We start from the raw sequence: 21,593 nt of genomic DNA, 5'->3' as shown, positions 1-21,593 counted from the left end.
AAAATAAAATAAAAAAGTAGATTTGTTAGTGTCAATATCTGATGAAGCAAATTCTGAATGAGAAAAAAACATCATCAGAGAAGGATAAATCAGTATGTTGTTGGTCATTTTGAAACTTCAATAATTAAAAAAGAAGTTTGAAAAAGACCTAAAAATTTTATTAGAAGGCACGATGTAATAGAAAAAAACAATATTTAAAGCAAAATTATCAAATTCCTTAAATGACAGTTTCAGGAATGGGAAAAGAATGCAAAATAATAAGCTTCTAGAAACCAGAAGCAATAAAAAAGTGAGGTTTAAATAATGTGAGGAAAAAAAGTGGAACAAAAAATACGCCCACATTTTTTGGCGCCAAATATGACGCCCACATTATTGGCGCTAAATACAATGCCCATATATTTGGCGCCAAGTATGACGCCACATCCTCTGACGCCAGAACCGACGCCCACAATTTTTGGCGCAAAAAAATGTCTGAATACACATGCGTCAAAAATGACGTTTTAACAGAATATAACTTCCAGCGTCAACTACGGCACCGGAAATGACGAAATTTTTGCGCCAAAAAAGTCTGCGCCAAGAATGACGCAATAAAAAGAAACATTTTCTGCCCCCGCGAGCCTAACAGCACACAGGGAAAAATGATCAATTGAAAATTTTCAAGGTAAAGAAAAATAAATTGAATTAAAATGCATTATCCCAAATAATGAAACTGACAGTCTGGATTTTAAAGGAATACTGATTATCCTGAATCATGGCAAATATAAGTTTAAAGACATATATTTAGAACTTTACATAGAAAGTGCCCAACCATAGCTTAGAGCAGAGCTTTCCAAACTTTTCATGTTGGTGACACACTTTGTAGACCTACATCATTTCGCGACACAGTAATTCAGTTGTGCTAGCAAACAGGAGGTTAAACTAACTTATTTTAAAAGATACGGACACATACATAAATTATATAATAACAAAATGCATTTACAAGTAACAGTATGTATGTGCAAGAATTAAAAAAAAGTTTAATAACACCAATAGCTACTTACTATTTTATTGGGCTGTATGAGGTTGATGGGATGAACACAGTTTCGGAAAATATTTCATCATCAATCATTTTTATGCTTTCACTTTCTATCCATATATCAAGAGCAGAAGCAGCAATGCACTACTGGGAGCTAGTTGCAAAAAAAACCCCACTGACTTCTGACTTCAGCTCAGCGTTTAAGCTGCCACCCTGAGAGCTCTGTGAGTCCGACTGACTACTGCCCGCGCTGCACACTGCTGTCCCACTCACTGACTACACTTGCAGTCACATGCCAATTAAGGAGACTACACGTGCAGTCAGGAGCCAATGTTCCGCCAATGGTAATAATTTCAGTTCCCACTGAGCTGTGCCAATAGGTTAAGATGATCTGTGACCCACTAGGTATCAATCACGTGTCAACCATGTGATATGCATAGCAGGCAGGCGGAAAGTCAGAAACCAAAAAACAATTTACAAAAAAAAAAATTAAATTTAAAAAAAATTTGTGCTGAAGCTGGGACACACCTACACACTGCTGCCGACACACTAGTGTGTCCCGACACACAGTTTGGAAAGCACTGGCTTAGAGTGTCATAAAAAATAAGACTTACTTACCCTAAGACACTCATCTACATATAGTAGACAGCCAAACCAGTACTGAAACGAGAATCAGTAGAGGTAATGGTATATAAGAGTATATCGTCGATCTGAAAAGGGAGGTAAGAGATGAATCTCTACGACCGATAACAGAGAACCTATGAAATAGATCCCGTAGAAGGAGACAATTGAATTCAAATAGGCAATACTCTCTTTACATCCCTCTGACATTCACTGCACTCTGAGAGGAAAACCGGGCTCCAGCCTGCTGCGAAGCGCATATCAACGTAGAATCTAGCACAAACTTACTTCACCACCTCCATGGGAGGCAAAGTTTGTAAAACTGAATTGTGGGTGTGGTGAGGGGTGTATTTATAGGCATTTTAAGGTTTGGGAAACTTTGCCCCTCCTGGTAGGAATGTATATCCCATACGTCACTAGCTCATGGACTCTTGCTAATTACATGAAAGAAATTATGTTTTCTTTCATATAGGTGGGATATAATACCCAAGATGTGGAAGTCCACGAGTAACAAGAAGGGAGGGATTAAATAAAAACAGCTTTTTTTCGCTGAGAAATTAAATATAAAACCCAAAATAATGTCTTATGACAAAACTTAAAATATAGGCACAGTTATAGGCACAGGGAGGCTGTGGTTGCTGCTGCACTAAAAGTTGATCGTCAACAGTTCAAGAAGCTGACAGACTCCATGGATGGAAGGCTTATGACTGTTATTGAAAAGAATGGTGGCTATATTTGTGAATATTGGTCACTGACTATTTTTTTTGTGGAAATGTCAGAAATGTTTATTTGTAAATTTTGAGTTGTTTGTTTATTATTCCCCCTTTTAACAGATGAAAATAGAAGTGTGATGGGAAAATTTTCATTTTTCATTCAGCTGCATAATAATTGTGCACACTAATAGTTGCCCAATAATTGTGCACACAGATATTCTCCTAAGAAAGCCAAAACCTAACTTTTTTTTAAATATTCAGGTTTGAGGTTTATTGGCATTTTGGATTGTCTAAGAGCACTGTAGTTGTTCAATAATTAAATTAATCCTTGAAAATACAACTTGCCTAATAATTGTGCACACAGTGTATGTATGATGTGTATTTACAGCTGTGCAACTTGTCCAACACTCTTCAGAAGCGAAATGCAAGTGTTGCAGATGTCCATAACAGTTTGGAAGTGAAAAAATAATAATCCTTATCGCTAGGAAGAGGCGAAGATTCCAAAACCCCTCCCACTTCCCACATACCTCAGTCTTCACTTTGCCTTCCACAGATTGCGGAAAAAACAATAACACTATAATACATTTGAGCTACAATTTAATAAAACTTATATAATAGTTCATTATTTAGATTTGACCTTGGAACGTAAAGCTAAGGATATTACATCTAAGAGCTATATGAAAACTACAGCAGGAAATACTATATTGCATGCCACTTCTCAACATCTGAATTTACAAGACTCAGGAGAAATACAAACCCAGATTATGTTTATGATCAACAATCTGAGGAATTGAAAGACAGACTAGTGGGGTATAATGTTAAAGATTTAGAAAAATTAAGAAATTATATCAAACATTATGACAGGAACAAAAATCTTGGAGAAGGGCTAGATAAAGCATTTAATCATAATACAGTATTTTTTTCATCAGAATATACTGAACAGTATGAAACTATTGAGAACATATTGAAAAAAAACACCTGTATATCTTACAAAGTGATGAAGTTAATAGAATTTTTTTTTTTTTTAAAGGCAATTTCAAATGCATTAGCAGAGGGTGTAATACCTGTATTAATATCAAAGTAGGGAATAACTTTTCTTCTAATGTAAACAAAAAGTATTTTCTATTCATTTCCAGGGTAACTTTTGTAGTTAATTTACTGACCTGCAATTTATGCAATTATCAATATGTAGGTAAAACGTCACAAGAAGTGGGGAAAAGATATAGTGAACATGTGCGGGATGTAAAATATTACAGTAAGAAATTTGCAGTAGCCCAACATTTTAACTGTGTTCATTTTACCGTTCCTGATCTGAGGATACAAGAAATAAATATAGTAACAGTGCCATCTAGAGGAGCTAACAAAAATAAAATCTTGGAAAGAAAGTAGTTATATTGAATTCTTAAAGGGACAGTAAACATAAAAAATATGGGCTAATTTAATAAAACTGTTGATGTATACAAAGTTTGCAATTGACATGCATTAGTTATTTTGCTTCTAAGCAGTTACAAATGAGGAAGAAACTTGCTGTGCTTTCACTGCATATGGAGACAATCGTCCTACACACTAGTTAGAGAGCTAGAGTTTCTCCCTCACTCCCTAACTAGCGTGTTTACAGACAGCCCTCCTGCTGGAGCTATCTGTGTAATGTTTCTTTTCTCAGAGCAGGAGGATTTTTTTTTTTTTTACTAAAAACAAAACAACTTTGAAATTAATCATAGAAAACACATAATTTATGTAAGAACTTACCTGATAAATTTATTTATTTCTTGGTGGCAAGAGTCCATGAGCTGTTACGTATGGTATATACATTCCTACCAGAAGGAGGCAAAGTTTCCCAAACCTCAAAAGCCTTTAAATATCCCTCCCACCTCACTCATATCTCAGTTTTACGAATAGCCAAGTGATGAGATGTTTAAGGAGTAAAAAAATACGAGGAGCAGGAAAAAAAGATGTGCTTTAACCCCTTAATGACCACAGCACTTTTCCATTTTCTGTCCATTTGGGACCAAGGCTATTTTTACATTTCTGCAGTGTTTGTGTTTAGCTGTAATTTTCCTCTTACTCTTTTACTGTACCCACACATATTATATACCGTTTTTCTCGCCATTAAATGGACTTTCTAAAGATACCATTATTTTCATCATATCTTATCATTTACTATAAAAAAAAATATAAAATATGAGGAAAAAATGGAAAAAAACACACTTTTTCTAACTTTGTCCCCCAAAATCTGTTACACATCTACAACCACCAAAAAACACCCATGCTAAATAATTTCTAAATTTTGTCCAGAGTTTAGAAATACCCAATGTTTGCACGTTCTTTGCTTTTTTTTGCAAGTTATAGGGCAATAAATATAAGTAGCACTTTGCTATTTCCAAACCACTTTTTTTCAAAATGAGCGCTAGTTACATTGGAACCCTGATATCTGTCAGGAATACCTGAATATCCCTTGACATGTATATATTTTTTTTTAGAAGACATCCCAAAGTATTGATCTAGGCCCATTTTGGTATATTTCATGCCACCATTTCACCACCAAATGCGATCAAATAAAAAAAATTGTTCACTTTTTCACAAATTTTTTCACAAACTTTAGGATTCTCACTGAAATTATTTACAAACAGCTTGTGCAATTATGGCATAAATGGTTGTAAATTTTTCTCTGGAATCCCCTTTGTTCAGAAATAGCAGACATATATGGCTTTGACGTTGCTTTTTGGTAATTAGAAGGCCGCTAAATGCCACTGCGCACCATGGGGTCGATCAGATATAAAGCGTCGCCCGCAAAAGCCGGCGACGCCAATATTTACGCTGATTTGGTATCACATATACGGCGTAACCTAGAAGTTACGCGCGTATATTTCTGCCGTCGCCCGTAGTTTTTTGGGCCATAGGCAGGTATACCAAACCAGCGCAGTTTGGTATCCAATATGCAGCGTAAGGACTTACGTGGCGAAAATGGAGAAAACTTACTCCATTTTCACCTCGCCACAAAAAGCAGCCGTAAGAAGCCTTACGCTGACTATTGGAGCCCCGTAACTCCCTAAACTGGCTGCTAAAATAAATCTAACACCTAACGCATGCGCAATGTCTATCTCCCTGTCAACCGCGATCTTCTAAAATAAACCTAACACCTAACGCATGCGCAATGTCTATCTACCTGTCAACTGCGATCCCCCCCCCCCCGAAATCCCTAATAAAGTTATTAACCCCTAAACCGCCGCTCCCGGACCCCGCCGCCATCTACATAAACGAACCCCCTACTGTGAGCCCCTAAAACCGCCGCCATCTACCTTATCTATCCCCTAATTAGAACCCCTTACACCGCTGTCATCTACCTTATCTATCCCGTAATCTGACCCCTTACACCGCCGCCTCCTATATAAAAATTATTAACCCCTAATTTAATCTACCTACCCCGCCGCCAGCTATATTATCTATATTAACCCTAAGTATATTATAGTTAATATAGTTATTACATTATATATATTAACTATATTAACCCTAATTATATTAGGGTTAATATAGTTAATATAGTTACTATAGTATTTATATTAACTATATTAACTCTATCTAACCCTAACACCCCTAACTAAATTTATATTAAATTAATCTAATTAATTTATAAACTAAAATATTCCTATTTAAATCTAAATACTTACCTATAAAATAAACCCTAAGATAGCTACAATATAATTAATAATTACATTGTAGCTATGTTAGGGTTAATATTTATTTTACAGGTAAATTGTTAATTATTTTAACTAGGTATAATAGATATTAAATAGTTATTAACTATTTAATATCTACCTAGTTAAAATAATTACCCAATTACCTGTAAAATAAATCCTAACCTAAGTTACAAATACACCTACACTATCAATAAATTTAATAAACTACAAACATCTATCTAAAAATACAATTAAATTAACTAAACTAAATTACAAAAAAAAACAAACACTAAATTACAAAAAATAAAAAAAAGATTACAAGATTTTTAAGCTAATTACACCTATTCTAAGCCCCCTAATAAAATAATAAACCCCCAAAATAAAAAAAATTCCCTGCCCTATTCTAAATTAAACAAATTTCAAAGCTCTTTACCTTACCAGCCCTTAAAAGGGCCTTTTGTGGGGCATGCCCCAAAGAATTCAGCTCTTTTGCATACAACAAATACAATCCCCCCCCCCCATTACAACCCACCACCCACATACCCCTATTCTAAAACCACCCAAACCCCCCTTAAAAAAGCCTAACACTACCCCCCTGAAGATCTCCCTACCTTGTCTTCACCACACCGGGCCGAACTCCTGATCCGATCCGGGCGATGTCTTCCTCCAAGCGGCAAAGAAGAATTCTTCCTCCGGCGACGTCTTCCTCCAAGCGGCAGCAAAGTCTTCATTCTTCCGGCGGCATCTTCAATCTTCTTTCTTCGCTCCGCCGCCGCGGAGCATCCATCCAGGCCGACGACTGAACGACGAATGAGGTACCTTTAAATGACGTCATCCAAGATGGCGTCCGCCGAATTCCGATTGGCTGATAGGATTCTATCAGCCAATCGGAATTAAGTTAAAAAAATCTGATTGGCTGATTGAATCAGCCAATCAGATTCAAGTTCAATCCGATTGGCTGATCCAATCAGCCAATCAGATTGAGCTTGCATTCTATTGGCTGATCGGAACAGCCAATAGAATGCGAGCTCAATCTGATTGGCTGATTGGATCAGCCAATAGGATTGAACTTGAATCTGATTGGCTGATTCAATCAGCCAATCAGATTTTTTTAACTTAATTCCGATTGGTTGATAGAATCCTATCAGCCAATCGGAATTCGGCGGACGCCATCTTGGATGACGTCATTTAAAGGTACCTCATTCGTCGTTCAGTCGTCGGCCTGGATGGATGCTCCGCGGCGGCGGAGCGAAGAAAGAAGATTGAAGATGCCGCCGGAAGAATGAAGACTTTGCTGCCGCTTGGAGGAAGACGTCGCCGGAGGAAGAATTCTTCTTTGCCGCTTGGAGGAAGACATCGCCCGGATCGGATCAGGAGTTCGGCCCGGTGTGGTGAAGACAAGGTAGGGAGATCTTCAGGGGGGTAGTGTTAGGCTTTTTTAAGGGGGGTTTGGGTGGTTTTAGAATAGGGGTATGTGGGTGGTGGGTTGTAATGGGGGGGGGGGATTCTATTTGTTGTATGCAAAAGAGCTGAATTCTTTGGGGCATGCCCCACAAAAGGCTCTTTTAAGGGCTGGTAAGGTAAAGAGCTTTGAAATTTGTTTAATTTAGAATAGGACAGGGAATTTTTTTTATTTTGGGGGTTTATTATTTTATTAGGGGGCTTAGAATAGGTGTAATTAGCTTAAAAATCTTGTAATCTTTTTTTTATTTTTTGTAATTTAGTGTTTGTTTTTTTTGTAATTTAGTTTAGTTAATTTAATTGTATTTTTAGATAGATATTTGTAGTTTATTTAATTTATTGATAGTGTAGGTGTATTTGTAACTTAGGTTAGGATTTATTTTACAGGTAATTGGGTAATTATTTTAACTAGGTAGATATTAAATAGTTAATAACTATTTAATATCTATTATACCTAGTTAAAATAATTAACAATTTACCTGTAAAATAAATATTAACCCTAACATAGCTACAATGTAATTATTAATTATATTGTAGCTATCTTAGGGTTTATTTTATAGGTAAGTATTTAGATTTAAATAGGAATATTTTAGTTTATAAATGAATTAGATTAATTTAATATAAATTTAGTTAGGGGTGTTAGGGTTAGATAGAGTTAATATAGTTAATATAAATACTATAGTAACTATATTAACTATATTAACCCTAATATAATTAGGGTTAATATAGTTAATATATATAATGTAATACCTATATTAACTATAATATACTTAGGGTTAATATAGATAATATAGCTGGCGGCGGGGTAGGTAGATTAAATTAGGGGTTAATCATTTTAATAGAGATGGCGGCGGTGTAAGGGGCTTACATTAGGGGTTAATAATTTTAATATAGATGGCGGCGGTGTTAGGGGCTCACTTTAGGGGGTTATAGATATAATATAGCTGGCGGCGGGGTACGGGAGCGGCGGTTTAGGGGTTAATAGCTTTTTTTATTGTTAGGATAGTGAGGGGGGATAGCGGATAGAGGGTTAGACGTGTCGGGCTATGTTAGGGAGGCGTGTTAGACAGTGCGGGCTATGTTAGGGAGGCGTGTTAGACAGTGCGGGTGTTTTAGACTTTAGTCAGGTTTTATAGGCGCCGGCAGTTTCTAACGTGCCGCAAGTCACTGGCGACGCCAGAAATTTGTACTTGCGCAGATTTCTGGACATCGCTGGTTTGTGAGACTTACGGCACGTTAGCATCTGACGGCGACTTATATGGGATAGCTCGAGTTGCGAGCTGAAACTGCGGGCGACGCCGGTTCCCTCGCTTGCGCCGCAAACTGCGATCTATATCGGATCGCGCCCCATGCGTGTATTATGCACAGCAGGGAAGGGGTTAATAAGGGAGCATGTAGGGAGCTTTTTGGGGTAATTTTAGCTTTAGTGTAGTAGACAACCCAAAGTATTGATCTAGGCCCATTTTGGTATATTTCATGCCACCATTTCACCGCCAAATGCGATCAAATAAAGAAAAACTTTAAATTTTTCAAAATTTTAGATTTCTCACTGAAATCATTTACAAACATTTTGTGCAATTATGGCACAAATGGTTGTAAATGCTTCTCTGGGGTCTCCTTTGTTCAAAAATAGCAGACATATATGGATTTGGTGTTGCTTTTTGGTAATTAGAAGGCCGCTAAATGCCACTGCGCATAACACGTGAATTATGCCCAGCAATGAAGGGGTTAATTAGGTAGCTTGTATGGAATTTGCAGGGTTAATTTTAGCTTTAGTGTAGAGATCAGCTTCCCACCTGACACATCAGACCCCCTGATCCCTCCCAAAGAGCTCTCTTTCCTCCCCCACCCCAAAAATTGTCCCCGCCATCTTAAGTACTGGCAGAAAGTCTGCCAGTACTAAAATAAAAGGTATCCTTTTTTTATATATAGCATATTTACATATGCTGCTGTGTAAGATTCCCCCCCTTAGCCCCCAACCTCCCTGATCCCCCCCAAAACAGCTCTCTAACCCTCCCCCTCTGCCTTATTGGGGCCATCTTGGGTACTGGCAGCTGTCTGCCAGTACCCAGTTTGCATGTAAAAATGTTTTTATTTTTTTTTATTTTTGTTTTTTTCTGCAGTGTAGCTTCCCCCCCCAAGACTAATCCCCCACCCCCTCCCAGATCCCTTAGATGACTTTAATCAGGGATTTTATCCCTCCTTTCTCCCCATAATAAAAAAAAACGTTTCTGTAGTGTAAGTGGTTCCCACCCGCTCCCTCCCCGTGCACGCGCCCGCCCACCACCCCCCGTGCACGCGCGCGCCCGTGCGCGCCCCCGGCGATACCGCCCCCGATCCCGCCCCCCTCTCTGACCAAGAAGCCATCGATGGCCGCCCACCCACCTCCCACTTCAGCTCCCACCCACCAACGAATGTGGCCATCGATGTCCGGTGCAGAGAGGGCCACAGAGTGGCTCTCTCTGCACCGGAGGGGTAAAAAATGTTATTGCAGGATGCCTCAATATCGAGGCATCCTGCAATAACCGGAAAACAGCTGGAAGTGATCAGGATCGCTTCCAGCTGCTTTCCAAACCGAGGACGTGCAGGGTACGTCCTTGGTCGTTAAGTGACTTTTTTTAAAGGACGTACCCTGCACGTCCTCGGTCATTAAGGGGTTAAACAAAAATATAAACCCAAAAGGGTGGAGCCTAGTGGACTCTCGCCACCATGAAATAAATGAATTGATCAGGTAAGTTCTTACATAAATTATGTTTTCTTTCATATAGGTGGCAAGAGTCCACGAGCTGTTACGTATGATATATAATACCCAAGATGTGGAAGTCCACGAGTAACAAGAAGGGAGGGATAAAATAAAAAAAACTGCTTTTTTCGCTGAGAAATTAAATCCAAAAACATCAAAATGGTAAAAATTTTTAAAGATATGCAGAGAAGATCAAGTGGCCGCTTTGCAAACTTGATCAACTGAAGCCTCATTCTTGAAAAACCAAAAAAAATAAAAAAATGTGGCAACCAATTTAGAGTGAGCTTTAATTCTCTGAGGTGGAGGCTGACCTGCCTCCAAATAAACTTTGTGAATCAAAAGTTTTAACCAAGAGGCTAAGGAAATAGCCAAGGCCTTCTGGCCTTTCTTAGAACCAGAAAAAAAAAAAAAGAACAGACTAGAAGTCTGTCTGAAAACCTTAATAGCATCAACATAATATTTTAATGTTCTAACAACATCCAATAATGCAAAGAAAAAATGTTAAGCCAAAAGAAACAACATTTTCCAAGAAATTATTTTAATTTCCAATTTTTGCATTGGTTCAAAAAGGAGTGTATATATATATACAGGTAGCCCTCAGTTTACGTCTGGGTTAGGTTCCAGGAGGAATGGTTGTAAATTGAATCCGTTGTAAATTGAAACCCAGTTTATAATGTAAGTCAATGGGAAGTGAGGGAGTTAGGTTCCAGGCCCCTCTCAAAATTGTCATAAGTAACACTTAATACATTATTTTTAAAGGTTTGAAATGAAGATTTTAAATGCTAAAGAGCATTATAAACTTAATAATATAGATTGTATCATCATCAAACTAAGTTTAATGAACAAAAACATTTGCTAAACATCACCTAGTAAAATAATTACACAACAGACTGCATCATCATCATCAAACTAAGTTTAATGAACAAAAAGTTTCTTTACTTGCATTTTTCTGCAATCAGTTCTCTGCATTGTTAGCATGTTAGATAATATTGGTTCTGCACCTATTCTATGCATTTCAATCTGCAGTGATTAATAGGCAGTTAGGCACCCTCACCTCAAGCTGTTGGAAAGGGAGATAATAGGGAAGTGGCTGCAAGATTTTGTTTGATAAGTCTTGTCTGATCTGTGTACACAGATCAATTTCAGACTGTAAAAATAGCTTAACTTTGCTGAAACACAAGCGACAGCTCCACCTACTGGCTATTTTAATTAGTGCACTGATTTTTAATGCATTTCAATAGCAGTCCCATGACTGAAAAAAAAGGTTGTTATTCTGAAACGGCGCAAATTGAACCGGCATAAACCAAGGGCCACCTGTATATATATATATATATATATATATATATATATATATATATATACTGTATGTATCTTATAGCCTGTAAGAAGTTTAATATTAGGTTAAGACTCCTCCAAGGAGGAGCAATAGGCCTAATAACGGGTTAATCCGGATTAAAGTCTGAACAAAACAATGAATATCAGGAATATTAGCCATTTTTCTTTGTAACAATACAAAAAGATCAGAAATGTCTTGTTTCAAAGTACTGGCAGATAAACCCTTATCTAAACTATCCTGAAGAAACCTTGTGATAGATCTTTCTAGAAACAGGCTTGTGGGCCTGAATCATAGTGTTAATCACAGAGTCAGAGAATCCTCTATGACTGAGAACTAAGCGTTTAATTTCCATGCCTCAAGTTTAGAGACTTTAGATCTGGATGGAAAAAGGGACCTTGAGACAGAAGGTCTGGCCTTAGAGGAAGAGGCCACAACAGGACCTTTCTACCTTTAAGACACTCGCCCACTGAAAGCAAACAGCCAAAACAGTACAGTACTGAAACATATCAGCAGAGGTAATGGAATAGGAGTATAACGTCAATCTGTAAAGGGAGGCAGAAGATGAATCCCTGCAACCGAATTTACAGAGAGCCCATGAAAAGATTTCCCAGAGGTGAAACCATGGTGTTATGAGGCAGTACTCCCTTCACTTCCCTCTGACAAGCACTGTACTCTGAGGGGAACTGGGCTTCAATATGTTCTGAAGCACCTTTCACGGAAGAATCAAGCACATCATGCTTTAACCACCTCCTAAGGAGGCAAAGAATAAAAACTGAGGTATGTGTGAGGTGGCAGGTGGGAGTGATATTTAAAGGCTTTTGAGGTTTGGGAAAACTTTGCCTCCTTCCTGGTAAGAATGTATATCCCATACGTAACAGCTCGCTGACTTTCGCCACCTATATGAAAGAAAATACTTTGTCTCTTTAACTCATAAAAACTAGTTTAATGCACAGCTAAATAATGTGGGTAACAAGTAAATAGCTAAAGCATTATAATATGTTATAAACGTTAACAGAGTCTAGGTAGGAGATAGCTCTATGCAAACATCCTCTGTGCCCTCCATTGTATCTCTGCAGGAATTCTCCCCCTTTCCCCCTCCCTGTTAAACAGTGTGTTAGAGGTTCCTCCACTGTCTGCACAATGTAATTAAATGCCGTGGTAACTGGGAGGGGAAAATCCCTGCTGAGATACAACAGAGGGGAAAATAAGCGGAGTTTAACTGCTTCTGTGTATATCTGCATCGTTTCTGACGTTTGCATAGAGCAACCTCCTAGACTCTTTTAGTGCTTATAACATGATCTATAGTGACTCACATAACTCTTGGAAAGCTGTGGAATGAGAAGGGGCGGGGCAACGTTACAACACCATGTGTGGCTGGGAGTCCTGGAAGAAGGCCGTTGCATGGGATGCTGGTCGGCTAAGCGAGCTGAAGGTTTGACTCATAAGTGGATTTTTGGGAAATGGTAACACACGTGTTTCATTATTTTTAAAGTAGAATCTAAATACCGATATATCTTAAAAAGCACTTACCAATATTGGCTACAGATGATGTACTTAGTGAATACACTCATAAATTTAAATTTGTCCCTAAAAAATCTAAGACATTGGGGCAAATATTGTCTCCTAGTATGGTTAAGAATACATCCCAAGGTATGCCAAAAAATTGGCTGTCCAAAAAAGGCACCTATAAATGTGGGGCTAAAATTTGTTATGCATGTCCTAACATCTTACAGGGTGATACCTTTCGTTGCTCTGCTGATAACATCTATAATATAGACTTCTATGCTAATTGTTCCACTCAATATGCAATCTATCTACTTGCATGCAAACTTTGTTTCTGCCAGTATGTAGGCATGACATCACGTCATGTTAGAACTAGATTTAATGAACACATTAGGGACACCAAGAATTATGATTCTGATTCTGCTGTTGCAAATCACTTTATGTTCATTTTTCAAATCAAGCTGAACTGGCTTTACAAATCATAGATATAGCTACAGTTCCCCCAAGAGGAGGCAATGAATCCAAGATTTTAGAGAAGAATTATATTGGATTTTAAAACTCAAAACATGCAATCCAATTGGCATGAATAGGGAATGTGATGTTAGTTATTTTATTGATAATCAAGTATATCTTGAAATTATGAATGTTTGATATCTATGGCTTGTACTTTCTCTTTTGTCCAGATAGAGTTTTCAAGTAAGGTATTTTAATAGGGATTTTCAATATTATATGTTTGCTCATTAGCTAACTTAGCAATGTCCTTACAAGTGTTTTTCCTGTTAGCAATAACATAAAAAACTATACATATAATCTTTTTTCTGTAATTAATAGTGCAGTTTTCTTTATCTTTTAAAAAATACTTTTTCTCAAATCTTTCTTAAGTTTTTCTAATAACTTTTTCTAATATATTTTTTTTCTTATGTATTTTGATGCATTTAGCAGCACTTTTTCTAGTTTTCATATTTATTGTTTGTGTACTTTGAAACCTTGTTAATTATTATTTATAATTATCCTGTTTCTACCCAGAACTATCTATGTTTTTAAGCTGTTTTTATTTGGCTGCTGAGGGGTTAATCTTTTTCTGCTTAGCCTATAAATTGTAAAGGTTGTAACATAGACAACAGTCTATGAGTAAGCGCCACTAGGGGGCACGAAACACGTAAGACCTTGTATGTTCTGTTCCCCTTGCCTGTCAGTCTGCCTTTTAACTTGGCTAAGTGCCTAAATAAAGCTTTTGTATTTTTTACTACCTATGCTTGTGGGTCTGTCTAGTAGTGCCTGCCGCATCCTTTTCATGTGCACTGTCTCACGGGCTAATCCTCCGTTTTTTGGCTACGGCACTCCGTGAGTCTCCTGGGGTCTTTCCAGTGTCCTCTTTCTGAGGATTGCATTTCCGGTTCATGCCGAGGACGCTACAGCTGCGATTACCCACTTTCTCTCAAGCTTCATAGAAGTGAGCTTGTTGCAAACAGAGTGAAAGTTCCAGAGTGCACAAGTGAATGGGGTAGTAGCTTTAGATACAAGAGGAATGCAGATTTTTGGAAAGCTCTTCAAAATATTTTGGCTGAATATCCGCCTTGCAAAATTATTATTGGGGGAGATTTTAATATGGTTCACTCACCAGTATTAGATAGACAAAAATATAATAAGAAGGGCCCTTACTAGCTATCCCGAGAATCTAACGGCTAGATTATGAGTTGTGCGTTAGGGTTAAAAAGCAGCGTTGAGAGATCCCAACGCTGCTTTTCAACGCCCGCTGGTATTACGAGTCTTGAAATGACAGGCTCACCGCTCATTTTTTTGGCCAGACTCGGAAATACCGCAAATCCACTTACGTCAATTGGGTATCCAATATTTTTAATGGGACTTGCATAGCGGCAGTATTACGAGTCAAACCAAAAGTGAGCAGTAGACCCTCTTACTATATCTAATAGCAACCCTTAACTGCTCGTTTGGGCTAGGGGTCTGACAGAGAGGAAACATGCAGCAGAGACAGCAACAGTAAACAGTGAATCAATAATACAAGAAAAGATTCACTGTTTACATGAGCTGCTGTCGGCTCTTTAAGATAGGTGTCATAAAAATTCCTGACCGGAACATTTGTGTGTGAGAAGGGGGTCTGTTGGAATGCTCTACGTGTCAGGTTTCAGATGTCTGCATGTACTCCGTGAGAATGTTTGAGTGAGTACACTGCTGCTGGTTGTATTTTCCTTTTTAAAATAAATCTACAGATACATTTCTTTGCATATTGTAGTATTATGTTTATAAGTGCTCTTCCATCTTTCAGTTGTTTAAAAGATTTTTTTTATATATACACACACAATATATACAGTATATGTATATTTATAGTGTGTATATCTACAGTATATTTATGGAATAGAACAAGTTCATAAAAATCATGGACAGTAATTGTGATGCATCACAAAATCGAATTGAATCGTTGACAGGATAATAGTAATCGAATCGTGAGACCAGTGAAGATGCACACCCCTATTAGGGAACCCCCATGATTTCAGTAGAGAGCTAAGACGGTACACTTTAAAATGAATGTGAGGAACTCTGTGCAAAATTGGGGGAAAAGTATCCAATTATCAAGCTCATAGAAGTCAGTGATGTGTGATTTGAAGGCTTTGCCAAATTTCTATATAGGAATCTGGGAGACCGTAAAGGGCACTGGCTAGTGTGAAGGCTGGGCAGGGACAAGGAGCAACTCCAGGGTTGTGTCTCACTTGGTCCAAAAACTGAAGGGTATCCCGAATTATAGGATGAGCTTTACCTAAGTCTTTTCAGTGATCTGGGGGTATCGAAGGGAGGTCCAGGAGTCCTAGACCTGATGGTAGTGATGACATCTCTAAGTCATGCCAATTCAGGACCTGTTCTATTGTGTTCCAGGTTAGGTGTGATAGTCAGGCATCGTAGTACATGTTGGGTAGGGCTAAGCCCCCCATGTGATAATGGTCTTTGCAAGGTTTGCCTGGAAGTTCTAGGTCTTTTGTTAAAATACACATATCACACTCTAGTAGGAGCTGCTGCTGCTACTTGGTGCCTGCACACGTGTGTCTTGTTATTAGCTAAATAGATATTTTCAGCTTCTTGTCAGTAGCGCAATGCTGTCAGCAATGGATAACAAGAGAATGAAGAAAATGCAATAATAGAATTCATTTGGAAAGTTGTTTAAAATTGTATGTTCTATCTGATTCATAAAAGAAAATTAGGGGGTTTACTATCCCTTTAATAAGCTTTTGAATTCCAGTAGTCTATCAGAGTAATTTTTTGAGATGGTGATGGAGGGATCAGCACTCAAATGTTCCCAAGATTTTAATGGACTGAGTTCCACAAGACTGATCGCTGTAAGTGAACTAAATCTTGCGGGTGTATATTAATAGGTAAGGCTTCCGTTTTGGAGAGATTGGAGTTTATAATAACTTAATGAGCTAAAGTGGTTGAGGAGTCTGAAGACTGCTGGTATGGAGGTGTCAGGGGAAGAAGAGTGATATCGGCAAATAATCACATTTTTGGCTGGGAGCTTCCTAGGGGGTAGCCAGAAATATTAGGCTCAAACCTGATAGCTTGAGCTATTGGTTCTATAGCTAAGAAAATAAGTGGTAAAAAGAGGGAGGGGGGGCAGCATTAGTTATAAGGATACTGGATTGGAAACCTACTCTGTTAGCAATAGGGCAAGTATATAGAAAAAATACTTATTAAAAAGCTGCACCCAAGCACATTTCAATTTGGACCCCTCAACAACCAGCATCTTTTGCCCTTAAAGGGACAGTCAAGTCAAAAAAAAACCAACTCATTTTTCAAATAGGCCATGTAATTTTAAACAGCTTTCTAATTTACTTTTATCAACAATTTTGCTTTGTTCTCTTGGTATTCTAGTTGAAAGCAAACCTAGGAAGGCACATATGATAATTTCTTAGTATGCAGAACTACCTTATACGAATGAAAGATAAGGAGATTCACACTGCAACGCCAAGAGTTCAGAGACTCTACAAGCAGAAGAAATTGCAACAAGAAACAACTTTCTAAGATAACATCTTAATGTCTAAGGAATGCATAGGCTCAAATGGAGCCTGCTGAAGAACTTTAAGGAGGTTAAGAATCCAGGGAGGAGTAAAAGGTTTTAACACAGGCCTGATAGGATTGCACATCCGCCAGATGTTTATGCAACAATATAGACAAGGCAGATATTTGACCCTTCTCCAGGCCTTCCTGGAGAAAGGACAAAATTCTAGGAATCCTGACTCCACAAGAACCCCTTGGATTCACACCAGAACAGATATTTGCGCCATATCTTATGGTAAATCTTTCTAGTCACAGGCTTACAAGCCTGGATCAAGGTCTCAATGTCAGACTCCAAAAACCCGCACTTAGATAGAATTAAGCATTCAATCTCCAAGCAGTTAGCTTCAGAGAAACGAGATTTGGATGAAGGAAGGGCACTTGAAGTAGAAGGTCCTTCCTCAGTGGAAGTCTCCAAGGTGGAAGAGATGACATCTCCACTAGGTCTGCATACCAGATCTTGCAAGGTCACGCCGGTGCAATGAGGATCAACGACGTCCTCTGATTCGAGCAATGATCCGTGGAAGGAGAGCGAACTGAGGCAATACGTATGCTAGACTGAAATTTCAATGTACCGCCAGAGCATCTATCCTTACAGCCTGAGGATCTCTCGACCTGTACCTCGGGAGCTTGGTATTCTGAAGAGATGCCATGAAATCCAGCTCTGGCTGTCCCCAGTTTGAGAATCAAGTTGGAAAACACCTCCGCCCCCGGATGAAAGGTCTGACTGCTCAGAAAAGCCATTTCCCAATTGTCCACTCCTGGAATGCGGATCGCAGATAGACAGGAGTTATGGGTCTCCGCCCACTCAATTTTGGCTACCTCTGTCATGGCCAAGGAACTCTGAGTTCCTCCATGATTGTTGATCTAAGCCACTGAAGTTATGTTTTCCGACAGGAACCTGATAAACCCAGCTGAAGCTGAGGCCAGGCGATCATTGAAGATTGCCCTCAGCTCTAGGATGTTTATGGGGAGAACTCCTCCCGAGTCTATACCCTGAGCCTTTAACAAGCCCCAGACTGCTCCCCATCCCAGCAGGCTGGCATCCGTGGTCACAATCACCCAAGGTAGGTCTGCAGAAGCAGGTTCCCTGGGAGAGATGATCCTGAGACAACCACCACAGAAGAGAATCTCTTGTCGCCTGATCCAGTTCTAATCGCGGAGACAGATCTGCATAATCCCAGTTCCATTGTTTGAGTATGCATAACTGCAGAGGTCCGAGATGGAACCGAGCCAACGGAATGATGTCCATGGCAGCTACCATCAGACCAATTACCTCCCTACATTGGGACACTGACGGCCGAGGAGAGGGCAAGATCTTTATTTTTCTGACCTCTGTCAAATATTTTCATTGAAAGGGAATCTATTATGGTTCCTAAGAACACTACCCTTGTAGCTGGAATCAAGGAACTTTCCCAAAATCACCTTCCATCCGTGGGAGAGCAGAAAAGACAAGATCTCGGTATGGGAGTTTGCTTGTTGAAAGGACAGCGCCTGAATGAGAATGTCGTCCAGATAAGGCACCACTGCAATGCCAAATGACCTGAGCACTGCCAACACAGTGCCAAGGACCTTTGAGAAAATTCTGGGAGCTGTGGCAAGGCCAAATAGAAGAGCCACAAACTGGAAGTGTTTGTCTAGAAACACAAACCTCAGAAACTTGTGATGATCCCTGTGGATGGGAACATGAGTTACATGTTCATATACATATACATCCTTTAGGTCTACGGTTGTCATGAACTGACCCTCTTGAACCAAGGGAAGAATGGAACGAATAGTTTCCATCTTGAAGGATGGTACTCTGAGAAACTTTAGACTTTTGAGGTAAAAAAAATCTGTCTGAAAGTTCCCTCTTTTTTGGGAACCACAAACAGATTGGAATAGAATCCCAGACCCTGTTCCTGCATTGGAACAGTAACTATCACTCCCAGGTCGGAAAGATCCCTAACAATGTAATAAAGCCTATATCTGGTCAACAGAATCTTTAGAGGAGGAACCTGCCCCTGGGAGGAAAGGTCTTGAACTCTAGATTTGTGTCCCTGGGACAATGTTCACCGCCTAGGGATCTAGAACATCCCGAACCCAGGCTTGAGCGAAGTGAGAAAGTCTGCCCCAACAAGATCCGCTCTCAGATCGGGGGCAGACCCTTCATGCTGACTTTGAATCATTTGTGGGCTTCTGAGATTGCTTGCCCTTGTTGCAAGACTGATTGGACTTCCAGGAAGGCTTGGACTATTCCTGCTTGGAAGAGGGGGGAGAGCTTACCTTACTCTGACATCCTTTGTTTATTCCTCTTATCCTGAGGGAAGAAATGTCCTTTTCCTCCCATAATATATGAAATAATCTCGGCCAAGCCCAGCCCAAACAAGGTCTTACCCTTGTAGGGAATCGCCAAAAGTTTGGACTTGAATGAAACATCTGCAGGCCAGGATTTCAACCATAAGGCTATGCAGGCCAGTATAGCAAAGCCAGAAATCTTTGCTCACAACTTAATGACTTTTAAGGAAGCATCAGTGATAAAGGAATTGGCCAACTTAAGAGCCTTGATCCTATCCTGATTTCCTCAAGAGGAGTATCTGAATAGAATCAAACACATCAAACCAGTAGGCTGCCACGCTGGCGACAGTAGCAATATACACCGCAGGCTGCCATTGTAAACCCTGGTAAGTATACATCTTTATTGACGCCTCAAACTTCTTATCCATAGGATCCTTTAACAGCTATCCTCTATGGGAATAGTGGTTCTCAGTGGAAATTGCACCTTCCACCTTGGGGACCGTTTGCCAAGACTCCTTAGAGGTAGCTATTGGAAACATTTTCTTAAAAATTGGGAATGGAAAAAAGGAATACCAGGTCTCTCCCACTCACGTGCAATAATCTCTGTAGCACGGTCTGGTACAGGAAAAACCACTGCGGAGGGAACATCAAAGTACTTGTTCAGCTTACTAGACTTCTTAGGATTAAACTACAACAGTCGTATCTGAGTTGTCCAAGGTAGCCAAAACTTCCTTAAGTAACAAAGGTGTTCCAGCTTAAACCTGAAGGATACAACTTCAGCATCAGAAGAAGGAATTACACGGAGTCAGATCTCACCCTCAGATGCAACCAAAGTATCTTCCTCAGACTTCTGAGAGGAAACACTGAATAGCCACGACTGTCAGAAACCTTACTCACTGATTCTTTACATTTCCTTTTGTGCTTTCCCTGCAGCATGGGAAAAGCAGACTGGGCATCAGTTACCACAGAGGATATTTGGGTTGCAATGTCTTGCAAAGTAACTCCTACCAGAGTGTGAGAGGAAACGCAGGGCACTGCATGAGTAAACAAGGTTTGGAACACTTGATGAGAAAGCAGCGGCATATCATGAACAGGAGACCCCTGAACAGCATCCGCCTTTGCTAATTATGGTTTAGAATCAAAAAGTCTATCCCTGTAATGCAATGTTCTTTTAATACATGAACAAAAATGGATTGGTGGTTCCACCTGGGAGTCAAAACACAAGCTACATGTAACATTTTGTAAGGCCTCCTGGTTCATCTTTAACCAGTAACCAAACACTCAGACTTTTCTGATGCAGCAGAGCTGCAACGAAATCACTTCTCTATTTCGGGACTCACAGGAAGTGAATCCGGAAAGTCGCACAAAAAAAATCTTGCCGTCTCCTTAATCGTGGGCGTTCCTTAACTGATGTAACTTCCTGGCCGCTATTAACTCTAGTAAAGCAGCAGAGAGTACTTGCACACTAAAATACTACGGATTTTTTCCACCATGTCGGCAACAAAACCGTAGGAAACCACATAACCGAGCCCTTCAAATAAATGATCCTCTCGTCCCCAGTGCCGGCATAACCTGCCTACAATTATCCTATTAACCCTTAGTAGGATTACTTGTCCCATACATATTTAACCGTCTAGATTAAATTAATTATCTAGATCTGCCCAGCAGGACAGCTCACCTGGTTTGAGAGGGTATACTCCCTCACATGGACCTGTGGGGAAAAAAGACTGAATAATCTTACTCAGCCTTTCAAGGTAGGGCAGCAACAACTGAGAGGCGCAGTGGGGATTATACCCCACAAGTTCCCAATTGCTTAAAAGCCACCACTGCTCTACTGAAGAGACCGACATGGGCTATGGCTAGACCCCAGAAAAAAAAAAAAAAAAAAAAAGAGCAAACCTGCTCTGCTTTAAAATAATAAAATTGTGAAGAAATTTCTATCAGACACCTAAACTTTACCAAAGAGAACGACTGGGGTTTGTGGGAAGGGAAGTGATACTTAACAGCTTTGCTGTGGTGCTCTTTGCCTCCTGCTTGCCAGGCGTGATACTCCCAAAAGTAATTGATCTGTGGACTCACCGGGTCATTAGAAATTATATCAGCAAGTCAAGATACACATTTTATAGTATTTAGCACAAAATATGATTTTATTTAGAAAAACTAGCCAGTGTTTGATATTTCT

Source organism: Bombina bombina, chromosome 2 (genome assembly GCF_027579735.1).
Source record: "Bombina bombina isolate aBomBom1 chromosome 2, aBomBom1.pri, whole genome shotgun sequence".
Classification (NCBI taxonomy): domain Eukaryota; kingdom Metazoa; phylum Chordata; class Amphibia; order Anura; family Bombinatoridae; genus Bombina; species Bombina bombina.
Note: the sequence above shows the minus strand (reverse complement) of the source record.